The 13,423-nt window shown below is 42.9% G+C and overlaps 1 protein-coding gene across 4 annotated transcripts in view; it reads right to left on the bottom strand.

Moving 5' to 3' along the window:
* KCNB2 (potassium voltage-gated channel subfamily B member 2) overlaps positions 1-13,423 on the bottom strand; it is a 1,207,953-nt gene that overhangs the window by 1,059,787 nt on the left and 134,743 nt on the right. For all 4 annotated transcript variants that reach the window (XM_078687150.1, XM_078687151.1, XM_078687152.1 and 1 more), the window contains exon 3: positions 7,874-7,938. The gene's annotated coding sequence lies outside the window, so the exon portion shown is untranslated. The remainder of the gene's footprint in view (positions 1-7,873; positions 7,939-13,423) is intronic.

A 13,423-nucleotide genomic window follows, 5' to 3' on the forward strand; every position in this document is an offset into this window, starting at 1 on the left:
AGGGTACAGTGCGTACACCCCATGATCGCAGGGGTACGCACCGTACCCCTGCGATCATGGGGTGTACGCACCGTACGGTGTGTATGTGATTGTGTGTTTGTCCGTACGAAGCGCCCTTACCTGACGTGGACCGTTCGAATCGCGTCCTCATAACACGGTCCGGATCATACTCGTCGGGTCGTACAGAGTGTTTACAAATCGTACGGTTCACTGTGAGGGTCCAGGTCGTACGGTTTCAGCCTTGCAATTCGTACAGTTTGCGACGATTTGGATGGATTGACGGGATACGGATCGAACCATGGGATTCAGACGGATGTGTACGATTCGTACCGAGAGGGCTCCGGATACGATTCGGACGGACGCTTTTTTTCCCGAATCTGAATCGACCCCAGAGAGTGCAACAGTAGGGAAAGTGTTGGATACCGTAGGGGTAAAAATTACTATTCCCATGCCAAAGAGTGCAACCGCAGGGAAAGTGTTGGATAGCGTAGGGGTAAAAATTACTATTCCCACTCCAGAGAGTGCAACAGTAGGGAAGTGTTGGATAGCGTAGGAGTAAAAATTACTATTCACACTCCAGAGAGTGCAACAGTAGGGAAAGTGTTGGATGGCGTAGGGGTAAAAATTACTATTCCCACTCCAGAGAGTGCAACAGTAGGGAAAGTATTGGATAGCATAGGGGTAAAAATTACTATTCCAACTCCAGAGAGTGCAACAGTAGGAAAAGTATTGGATAGCGTAGAAGTTAAAAATAACATACTTTAAATAAATTATTTTAAAATAATAAAAAGATTAATTATTAAATAAATATAAACTATTTACAAATACCAATACATAATTATTAAAAACATGATTAGCAATGAATAATTAAGTAAAAAAAATACCAATTAATAATTAATTAACAATAATATAATTAACAAAACAATTAATTACAATACAGTATTACTTAATTACATTTAAATTACTTCCCACCCTATTCCCCTATAAACCCATAACCCGCTAAAGAACATAATTATCAATTAATCAATTAAAATTAATTACCAATCAATAAAAACTAAAAACCACTTAATTAAAATTAATTTATATTTCCTAAACCTTAATAATTAGTTTAGTATAATTAAATTACTTCCCACCCTATTCCCCTATAAACCCATAACCCACTACAGAACATAATTATCAATTAATCAATTAAAATGAATTACCAATTAATAAAAAATGAATTACCAATTATTAAAATTAATTTATAATTCCTAAAAATGTATAATTAATTTAGTATAATTAAATTACTTCCCACCCAATTCCCCTATAAACCCATAACCCACTACAGAACATAATTATCAATTAATCAATTACAATTAATTACCAATTAATAATTAATCACCAATTATTTAAAATTAATTTATAATTCCTAATAATTAATAATTAATTTAGTATAATTAAATTACTTCCCACCCTATTCCCCTATAAAACCACAACCAGCTACGGTATTAAAATACAAAATTTACTTAAATTACATAAATACAAATTAAACACATAATAAATACATAATAATATACATAAAAATCATATAAAAATCGATATTAGTAACATCGAAATTACTAACATCGATATTACTAACATTGATATTAGTAACATCGATATTACTAACATCGATATTAAAAATATCGATATAACTTACCTTCTATATTATGTCCCTTTGATATTTAAACTTCGACATTATTGTATGTCGATATTTAAAAATACATATTTTGTCTGCCTACCGGCTCAGCAGCGTCAGGCCCGTCAGCAAAGCAGAACTGATAATGAAGGCCCCCGTGGCTTAGCAGAACCAAGGATTCCGGTGAAAAGACTCCCACAGCCGTAGAAGAACCTGGAAGTAATCAGGTACGTGATCAAAGGTAGGATGGGAGACATGCACACTTCTCAAGAATGCAAAACGCTCTTCTGTCCTGCTCAGCCCTTTTTGTTTCCGTCTTGCTCTGCTCCGAACATATGCAATAGGTGCACTTCTCCCAGAACACCCCCTACCGGTTTGGGCTTACCTGGATAGCGCCTGTGGAACAAACGCAACAGTTGAGGGGCATTGACATGTCCAGCTAGTTCCCAACTATGGGCCTCAGGACCATACCCTTTCCAATTGACAAAATACTGCAAACAACGCCTCACTCCAAGAGAATTCACAATAGCCTCCACTTCATACTCATGGTTGTCATCGACCAAAATCAGGGGGCGGGGGTTTGGGGAAGTTAGCAGCCTGCACCACTGGTTTTAATAATGACACGTGAAACACAGGGCGGGTTTTGAGAGAGAAAAGGAGAGCAACCGGATTGACTACCTTTATGATGGTATAAGAGCCTAGAAAACAAGCTTTGAATGTTCATGTTCCTTTCACTGCTATGTTATCCATAGATAACCAAACTCTGCCTCCTGTGGCATAATCAGGGGGAGGCCAAGGATGGAGATCTGTATTCTCCTTGTACATGCCTTTAGCCTTGTTCAGATTCAATTAGGCAGTCTTTTGTGTTTCATGAAGGTGATTTACGATTTCTAGGGCAGCAGGGGTAGGTGTGGAAAAAGGCAGAGGCAACAATAACCAACAAGGATGAAATCTGTAATTACAGAATAAAGGAGAATACCCAGTAGAAGAATGTTTCTCATTATTAAAAGCAAACTCAGCCGCCCACAAAAATGGCTGGGCGGAGTTCACAGAGTTTCTATTTCATTCCGCGTAATTTCACGGAGTTACCAATACAATCTGTGAGATTCCGCTGAGTTCCACATCCTAATAGAGTAATGTGAACTGAGTCTTGTGAGACGTCATTCAACCAGATTTGGGATAAGTGCAGAAAATTACTTTCTTCGTTCAGCAACCAGAAAGCCATGCAACCACTTGGAGATCAGGGTGTGGGTTTTATAGCCTTGTGCTACCAAAAAGGGATTGAAGCAAGTCTCAGAAAGTCTAGCAAGACTGGTTCCACCTCATCTCATGCTTCTCTTGTATTAGAAAGACCATGGCACCTATCAGGGCTCTGGAAGGGGTTGGTTTGGTGGGATCAAGAGAGATTTTTGAGGGTCAGCTGGGTCAGCTGGCCTTGAGGTCAGAGACTCCAGTGGGATCATATTGGTGGGAGGAAACCCAATATTAATTAATTGGGACTCTCAGTGACTGGGGACCACCAGGGGAATAGTGCAGCAGATTTCTCAATCTGCATAACATGCATGTGCAACAGTGTCGGGCAGGATGACTACAGAACATAGTAAATCACTGTGTATCATTATTTTAAAGCCACACAGCGATTGGCCATGCTTTTTTATCCCTCGATGTTTGCAGCATCCTCTTACCATTACTTCCTCGTTTATCCTTTCCAAAGTGCTAACGTCATGAGTGGAAACTCCTTTGAACTGAAATTATAACCTGTGTGAGTGGTGGAACAGAGCGCACCACTTAGAACAAGTGCAAACCATTACTCTCTCAAGTTAATGCATTACATTCCCTCCCAATCCCAGCAGGACCATCACCTTCCTTCATGTGGGAGTTATCTATGCTGTTGCAGGCCGCCAGACTCTAGCCTTCTCTGTCATCTTGGTTGCTGCAAGCTGATGCCAAGAGAATGCCTCTGGAGACAGCTGTCCTCTCCTGCTCTGATTCACTCAGGAACAGGAAGTCAGCTAATGGCAAGGACACGCACAGCAAGAACTGAGAACAACTAGTGTGCATGTTAAAATGCGCACAGGAAGAGCCTGTCCCAAGGAGGTCTCATATTAAGGTCAGGAAACATGCATTTTGGGGATAGCGGCACAGGTAAACTCCGTTCAGCTGCGGGTGACAGAGTTTTTGCAAAACTTTGCGCTGCAAGCACAGGAGACAAACTCCGCTGGTGGAGCGGAGTTAGCCACCCACCTCCAATCAGCAGTCAAAAGAAGCAATTTGCACCTTCGATATTGCTCTAAACATTGGTTCACTTGTACCCTCTGACCATCTGTTTGAGGATGATGTGCAGATGAAAGACGCACAACAATGTGTAACAAGGATCCCCCACCCCTTCCAAAATTTCAAAACAAACTGGGGCCTTGGTCAGATACAATAACAGATGGAAGACCAGGTAATCTTACTATGTGTTGTAGGAATATCGTAGCCAGTTCTTTAGAGGTAGGCAAGGTGTTAAAAGGAATGACATGAGACATTTTGGTCAACATATCCACCACCCCAAGAAGCACAGTGAACCCCTGAATAGTTATTGGTAACTTTACAACAAAATCCATAGAGATGGAATGCCATGGAATGGTTTTTTATGGCATGGGTGTCAATACTGTGCTGGAACCTGGTGAGAACCTTTGCTCTGAGCACACACATGACATTTTTGGATATACTTATGGGCATCCTGAACTATAGTAGGCCACCAAAAAGCATCTTCTGAGAAGTTCTATGGTTTTCTTGTAACCTGGTCGTCCTGATAACATGTGAGAGTGACACCATTCCAGAGAACGCAGTTGTAAATGTTTTGTGGGAAGCACCAAACCCCCTTGGATGTATAGGAGGTTTTGTATTTTTACAGTACTATGTTTTTGTTCCAATTCTTCGACTTCCCTCCAATCATGTGTTTGCAACACCTCCCTCAGAAATGTCTCTTCTGAACATACAGCCCCTAAAATGTGTTCCTGTGCTATGATAAGAGGGTGGTCCATGACATTCACTGCTTCCTCATAGCCATATCGTTATACTGCACTGCTTTACCATGTTTTTTACCTGCCTGAAATTGTAAAACAAAATAAAAGTAGCTGAAATACTTTGTCCAGCGCAGTTGTCACATAGAAAGAGCTCTAGCTGCCTTCAAGAGCTGTAAACTCCTACGGTTAGTTAAAATGGTCACTGTATGCATAGTGCCCAACAAATATTGGCACCACTCTTCGAAAGCACATTTTATGGGTAGCAGTTCCTTATCTCCCACAGTGTAATTTTGTTCCGCTGAGTTTAGTTTATGGGAATAGAAAGCCATGGGATGTGAATGCCCAGTCTCTTTATCTCTTTGTGACAAAACTCCTCTAGTGGCAACCTGCCTCTACTATAAAGGGTTAGGATGAATCAGGATGTTTTAAAACAGGGGCACTGGCAAAAACATTTTTGAGTTGAGTGAATAGTCTTCTTCAGTAGCAGAAGACCAACAAAAGGAAGCCCCTTTTTTTGAGCAGTTGAGTAACAGGAGTTGCCAGAGCCGTTTTATAATTGTCTATAAAACACCTGTAGGAGCTAGCAAAACCCAGGAAGCTCTAAATTCCTTTCCCAGAAGTGGGGGAAGACCAACTCATGATGGCAGTTATCTTTTGTGGGTCCATTGTTACCCCCTCAGAAGAAGGTTTTTGATGTGTCGAACTCGCACTTATCGAGCCTCACATAAAAGTTGTTCTCTCTCAAGCATTCCAACACAGCCTTCACATGTCTTACATGTTCAGTGGTAGTAGAAGAGTATATTAGGATATCATCTATAAAAGCTATAGCACATACATCCAACATATCTCTCAAGGATTCATTCATAAAAAACTGATATGTGGCAGGGGCATTACAAAGGCAGAAAGGCATCACAAGGTATTCAAACAGCCCGAATTTTGTGTGAAATGCCATCTTCCATTCATCGCCTACTTTTACTCTCTCTAAATGAGATACTTTCCTTAAGTCCAATTTAGTAAAGATTTTGGCCTCTTAACCTGATCAAGTAATGATTGGATAGGTGGAAGAGGGTAACAGTTTCTTATGGTTATATCATTTAGGGCACAGTAGTCAATACAACATCACAGACCTCCGTCCCACCAAGGGATAAAGTAGAGAGGTGAAGAAGCAGGTGAATGGGAAGGATGGATAATCCCTATTCTGAGCATTTCGTCCAAATAGTTCATCAGATAGATATTCTTTCTTTCAGTTAAAGCATAAATCTGACAACATGTAATTTGTGCTCCACTGAGCAGATCTATACAACGGTTGTAAGGTTGGTGTGGCGTAAGTCTAGAGGCTATTTCCTTATCAAATTCCACCGCCATATCCGGATAACATCAAGGTAAAGCAGGTTCATTGGAATCTGTAAGTGCTGCTATATCTTTTTGCATTACAAGTTCTTGATTGCAATGGAGCATACAATATTGGGAAGAGAAAGACAAAGAATGGGCCCTCCAATCAGTGGTCAGATTATATTGCGTTAACCAGGGAATCCACAAATTTGCTTGGAATTGGGTAAATAAGATCAAACTGAACGGTTTCTCTATGTTGATCAAACATATGAAGTTCCTGTTCCGGAGTTGCATGAGTGACGGGCCAGATTATATATTCCTCCTGTCAATAGTTTTTACTTCATCCACTATGGACCTAGGGACCACAGGTAATCCCACGTGTTTGACCCATTGCATGTCAATAAAATGTTCTGTTGCGACAGAGTTAATCATAATTTGATCATCTATTGACTGATCTCCCCACAATAGTTTTGCAGCTATCAGAAAATGATGAAGGGAGGATAAGGCATGATTTTGGGCTAGGAGTTGGGAGACTATTAGTTCTGATCTACCAGCAAAGCTTGTCTCCATAGTCTTCGAGCTCTTCAGTTTCCCGATTCACAAGGCCTTTTTGGTTTTATTGGACAGTCGTGTAAGAAGTGTCCTTGTTTTCCACAATAAAGGCACAACTTCCTATCCCTACGCTGCTGTCTCTCTTCATCACTCATGGGCACCAGACACTACATATTTGCATAGGCTCAGGTTCTTCTGTTCTTTTGTTGGTTTCTATTCTCTTATCTTTCTACATAACCAACTTGGGTAAAAAAACACCCCTTCTCTCGTCTCCGCTTATGAAGCCTATGATCTAATCTACAAGGTCAATAAGAGTGTTACATGACTCTGGGGGATCTGCTACTTGTGCCAGTACATCTTTGAGTTCATCTTTAAGCCCTTTATAAAAAAGAAAACTCGGTTTTGCCTCAGGCCACCCTGCTACAGCCACCAATCTAGTGAAACTGAAAGTCATTAAATCTTTGTACCCTTGTTTTAGATTTAAGAGTTCAGTGTCCACAGATTGCAAAAATTAATGCCTATCAAAATTCTCTCTTGAACTCTGTATAGTTGTACAATAAGGAATCATTTTGTTCCACTAATGGTAAGGACCAAGAGTCAGCCGTTCCACCTAGGCAGGACAAGATGATTTCCACTTTAGCTAGTTCAGAGGGGAACTGAGATGCCTAACACATAAAATGCAATTGGCATTGATTTATAAAAATAGTGAACTTGGCTGGGTCCCTCAGAATTCACTCAGGAGGAGCTAGAGGTATTGTGGAAGGAGCAGTTACATGAAAAACCAGAGCACCCATACTAGAGGTGAAGGGCACGGTGTAGAACAGATTACCAGCAGCCCCAGCATATGAATCAGCTGAGGCTGCATTGGAGAAGCCTTGCTGCAAGGCATCTACTCTAATAGTAAGAGCGTAGGTCTCTTTCTGCAAATTCCCTATCATGTGAGCTACGTCAGCTAAAGTGATCTGACGGTCTTCCATCTCGCCCAGGTGGAAATGAAGGGTGGGCGTTGCGTTCTGTAATTCTCACCTATTGTTTCCCGAGGGGAGAGATGCTAGATACGAATATAGGTCCCAACTTCCCACACCCACCAATGTCACCCCAACAGTGCCAAAGCTATCACAGGCGATATGGGGAAGGGGAAAACAAAACAAGAAAAGGGAGAAGGAAAACAAAACACAGCATAGTTACACATCAGATATGGATATTCTTGTTGGCAGGTTCTTAAGTGATTCCTGTACTAGAGATGTTATATGTATCACAAAAGGCATGTAGACTAGAAATAACACAGCGGTTGAATTATATAATGCAATAGGATAACTACCTGCAGACTTCCCTCTTCCATTTGGGTATATCGATATTTAACAACGGGGTCAGTGGTATGTATACCTATGGAAGAGATATGATATTATGAACAAATACTTAGAACAACATGACACAGTAATCAAAAAAGATATGCATATAACCAAGATTAAAGAGGTTCAGCGTAGAATCCAAAAGTGACAGAACTTATTTATATCCATTAGAACCAAGAGAAAACCCAAAAACATATTCTCCTGGAAAGGATAATAAAAAACATAAACATATACATAAAAATGTGTAGGGCTAGTTGCTAAGAATATAATACAGCCTTCTTACAACTCAGGAGACTAATATTATCTTTCTTTCTTACTTATAGCCATCAAGAAATTCCAGCAAGAAAACAGAATCTCCATGAACCAAGGAGATTATCTCAGATAAGTATATATATGATGTATGAAAAAGTTAAATAAAATGTTACCACATAGATGAATATGGATTCTTTGTAAGCAGTATCCTTAGGTTTTTTCTTCATAGGAAACAACTAAAGCCCTCCGTGACATTGAGCAAACCGCTGTACACGGGAAAACTCAGGAGGACCGTGGCGTCAGAAAATATCAGTGAAGCAGTAAATGTAAACGAAGGCCCCCATGGCAGTGGGAACATCAGCAAAGCAGAACTGATAACGAAGGCCTCCCCCATGGCGTAGTAGAACCAAGGATTCTGGAGAAAAGACTCCCACAGTTGTAAGAGCCCCTAGTAGTAATCAGGTACGTGATCAAAGGCAGTTCGGGAGACATGCACAAGTCACAAGAACGCAAAGCACTCTTTCATCCTGCTCAGGCCCTTTTGTTTCCGGCTTGCTCCGCCCCCGCACATACGTGATTGGAGCAAGCCAGACAACAACTTACCACCATCCTTAATACCTCCTTCTCCGCAGCAATATTCCCAGACAGATGGAAACACACAGATGTCAGACTCCTCTTAAAGAAAGCCTCCGCCGACCCCAGCGGTCTTAAAAATTATAGTCCATTCTCCCTACTCCCCTACCAGTCCAAAGTACTTGAGAAAGCCATCAACCAGCAGCTCACTGAACATAACCACATACTGGGCACCTCACAGTCAGGATTTAGTGCCAACCACAGTACTGAGACAACACTGACTTCTGCCACTGATGACATCAGAACACTCCTCGACCACGGAGAACTCTTGGACTGATCCTCCTCAACCTCTCCGCGGCGTTCAACACCATGTCCCGCAACACCCTCTTTAACAGACTCTACAACATAGACATACAGCAAGAGGCCCTAATGTGGATCGCCTTCTTCCTTACAGGATGCACACAGAGCATCCGACTGCCTCCCTTCACATCTGCACCCAAAGACATCATATGCAATGTACCACAAGATCACTGCTCAGCCCCTCCCTGTTCAACATCTACATGTGCCCCCTCGCAGACGTTGTCAGATCTCTCGGATTCAACATACTCTCCTTCACAGACAACGCCCAACTGGGCCTATCATTAGAGGACTCCTCCAACGCCAAAATCAACTTCTGCAAAGCTATGACCCTCGTAGCCAAATGGATGCGAGATAACTGCCTCCAACTCAACTCCGACAAAACTGAAGTACAGATCTTCAGTAAGAACACCTCCACATGGCACTACAGCTGGTGGCCTGCAGAACTCGGAATTACGCCGCCCGACCATGCACGCAACATCAGCATCATCCTCGACAGTCAATTTACCATGAAGCGACAAGTCAATGCAGTCACCTCCTCCTGCTTCAACACACTTCGCATGCTCCCCAGAATCTTCAGATGGATCCCAACCAGCACCAGAAAGACCGTCACTCAGGCTCTCGTCACCATCCGTCTCTACCACCGCAACGCCCTCTACACTGGCATCTCCAACAAGCTCCTCAGAAGACTCCAGAACATACAGAACCCTGGAGCCAGACTCATGCTGGACCTCCCCAAATTAACCTACTTTGCCACCCATCTGAGAGACCTCCACTTGCTCCCCATCCAAACAAGATGGCAGCGCAAGATTCTTACATATGCCTACAAAACACTCAATGACCTAGGACCTGCTTTCATCAACCATTGACTGAACTACCACCAACCCGCTAAACACCTGCACTCCTCCTCAGTGGCCATCGCACACACACCCTGCATCTGTCGCAGCCGTAACAGTGGCCCCTCTTCCTACATCGCTGCTAAAACCTGCAACGACCTTCTCCTCCAGCTCTGTAGAGCCTCTTTGCTGGCAGACAAGTAACATCATACCTACAAGTCAGGACTATTGGCTTGATCGATGGTTGTTAGTTGCATAAGATACATAAGCAGCAACTATGGCGTGTTTTTAGTTTGCAAAGCTCATTACTTAATAGAATGTTCCTCTATAAACGCTTTCAAAGAGAGTGGTGAGCGCATTTGACTGCACGTCTATGGCACGATTACACAACATTCATGTGGCACGACATTCATTTGGCTTTTAGTGGGGATAGCGGTTCTTTCTTGCACTACTGTGTGTTTGCGAGGATGGTGGCCTCTGGCTGCAGCCTTCCGCCCCTCCCTTTGCCCAAAAGGATGGCCGTGGAGGGGAGCAATTGACAAGGCCTCATATAAAAAGTATTGTAAAGCGCTCTGATATCCTTCGGGATCAAGTTCGCGCTATATAAAACTTTATAAATAAATAAAAATAAAATAAAAAAGACCTGGCTCTTTGATGGAGACACAGCACCCAGATACCACTAGGGGTAACAGTGTTACGATTTACAAATGCTGTTTGATTGATCAATTGAATGTGGGCAGCTGGCTTGGTTGGTAGTTGGAAAGTGGCTGAAGAACACTGTACGACATTCCCCTGGTGTGGCAGCTTCGCTGGAATACACATACCAAATGTAATCTTTAGATGATGTATTTCATCATTATCTCATCAATGTTAAGTTGGAAACACCACAAGGACATTCAATATTAAACATGACTAATCAGCTGAATCACAGGACGTGCTGGTGCAACTCTACTTGATGTCTCCGGATGGATGTCGACCAGAAGTTGTTAGCAAACCACAATAAACGAAGAAACAGGATTAACAAGAAGAAACGTTTAATGTCATTTGGGGAAGCTCTCAGAAACAACAGTCAGCTCTGAGGTAATTCAAAAGTATAGGCCAGAGCTGGACACCACAATGTATTTAGGTCAATAGTTGAATGTTTCTGAGTCTAAAGCGATCAGCTGCTCCTGCATAAGTGCCAGAGGAAGGATTCCGCAGATTCGGTGTGCTCTAGCTTGCAGTGGGAGATTTAGCCATGGTAGTGCTAGTGGCTGCAATGTAAACAAGCATTTGCAATGCAATAGGTCTAACATTCACATGAGTTTGAGCTATTGGCATTGGAAATGACAATGTCTTTTATTTATGTTTTGGGTTTTAAAACATAAACAAAAGGCATTGTCATTTACAATACTAATAGTTTAACCTCTCGCAAATGCAAGACCTTTTGCATTGCAAAAAAGGGCCTTCTTGATCCCTTGTTAATTTGTAAATATCAGAGGAAGAGATCGGCCTAAGATGTCTTCAAAGTAGTGATAAATTGTGCAGTGAAGAAGCGGTGTAAGTGTTGTAAATTACACAGACCCAAAGTGTGAAGTGAGAGATACATATGATCCGAGCTATAAATACCAAGTAAGCGCACCAACACCTTTTGCTCTAGGAATACACTGTGGAAGCTCAGGCGGAAGAGCGGGAAGGGGTTATTTCCTGGCCTCTCTGTGAATTGAGTGTACAGTGTGGCATTGCTTATTGTCATTGGTATCTTTGGCCTAATAAAAAACACTCCAGCTGTAGTAGGGCCCTGGCTTCACCTCCTGGTGCAGGGTGGGTGGTGTTTTATGGAAGGCATGGAGGGAGGGATGGATGGTCTTGGATGCAGCTCAGGCCTCACACAGTGACCCTGCTATTACAAGAAAGCGAGAGGCGCTGAGGTGGTGGTATTGGTGGTGGTGGCGGTAAGGGTGGTGGCGGTATTGTTAGTTGTGGTATTGGAGGTGGTATTGGTATTGGTGGTGGTGGTACTGGTGGTGGTGGTATAGAAGGCATTGGTGGTGGGGTATTGGTGGTGGTGGTATTGGTGGTGGTATTGGTACTGGTGGTGGTGGTATTGGTGGTGGTGGTACTGGTATTGATATTGGTGGTATTGGTGGTGGGGTATTGGTGGTGCTGTTATTGGTGGTGGTATTGGTGGTGGTGGTATTGGTGGTGTTGGTACTTGTGGTGGTATTGGTGGTGGTGTTTGTATTAGTTGTAGTGGTGGTATTGGTATTAATGAAGGTGGTATTGGTGGTGGTGTTATTGATGGTGGTGGTATTGGTCATGGTGGTGTTAGTGGTGGTGGTATTGGTGGTGGTGTTATTGGTGGTAGTGGTATTGGTGTTACTGGTGGTGGTGGTGGTATTGGTGGTGGTATTGGAGGTGGTGGTATTGGTTGTGGTATTGGTGGTGGTATTACTGGTGGTCGTGGTATTGAAGGTATTGGTGGTGGTGGTGGTATTGGTATTGAGGGTGGTGGTATTAGTGGTGGTGATATTGGTGGTGGTGGTGATGGTGGTATTGGTGGTGGTGGTGGTATTAGTGTTGGTGGTGGTATTGATGGTGGAGGTATTGGTAGTGGTGGTATTGGTATTTGTGGTGGTATTGGTGGTGGTGTTGGTGGGGGTGGTATTGGTGGTGATATTAGTGGTGTTGTTATTGGTGGTGTTGGTGGTGGTATTGGTGGTGGTGGTATTGGTGGTGGTATTGTTAGTGGTGGTGATAGTGGTATTGGTTGTGGTGGCATTAGTGGTGGTGGTATTGGTGGTATCGGTATTGGTATTGGTGTGCATTTGGTAGTGCTGGTATTGGTGGAGGTTTTTGTGGTATTGGTGGTGGCTGTATTGGTGGTGGCATTGGTTGTGGTGGAGGTGGCAGTACTGATGGTGGTGGTGGTATTGGTGGTAGTATTGGTGGTGGTATTGGTGGTGACGGTGGAATTAATTGTGGTATTGATGGTGGTGGTATTGGTGGTGATGATATTGGTGGTGATGGTGGTATTGGTGGTGGTGGTATTGGTGATGGCATTGGTATTGGTAGTGATAGGTGGTGGTGGTATTGGATTGGTGGTGGTGGTATTGGTGGTGGTGGTAATGGTGGTGGTGGTAATGGTGGTGGTGGCATTGGTGGAAGTATTGGTGGTGGTATTGGTGGTGGTATTGGTGGTGACGGTGGTATTGGTTGTGGTATTGGTGGTGGTGGTATTGGTGGTGGTATTGGTATTGGCGGTGGTATTGGTGGTGGTGGTATTGGTGGTGGGGGTATTGGTAGTGGTGGTGGTGGTACTGATGGTGGTGGTGATATTGGTGGTGGTGGCTTTAGTACAGATGGCATGTAACACAGATGTGCTGTTGTCAGCTGTAGCCCAATAGCACAGGATTATGTGCTACCTGGAATTCACACAACTTAATTCGCTAACCTTCGGTAATGCTTTTTCTGGTGGATACAGTATCTGCCTGTGGATTTCTCACCTTATAAATATCCCCT

The sequence above is a fragment of the Lissotriton helveticus genome, chromosome 4_1 (assembly GCF_964261635.1).
Source record: "Lissotriton helveticus chromosome 4_1, aLisHel1.1, whole genome shotgun sequence".
NCBI classification, from domain to species: domain Eukaryota; kingdom Metazoa; phylum Chordata; class Amphibia; order Caudata; family Salamandridae; genus Lissotriton; species Lissotriton helveticus.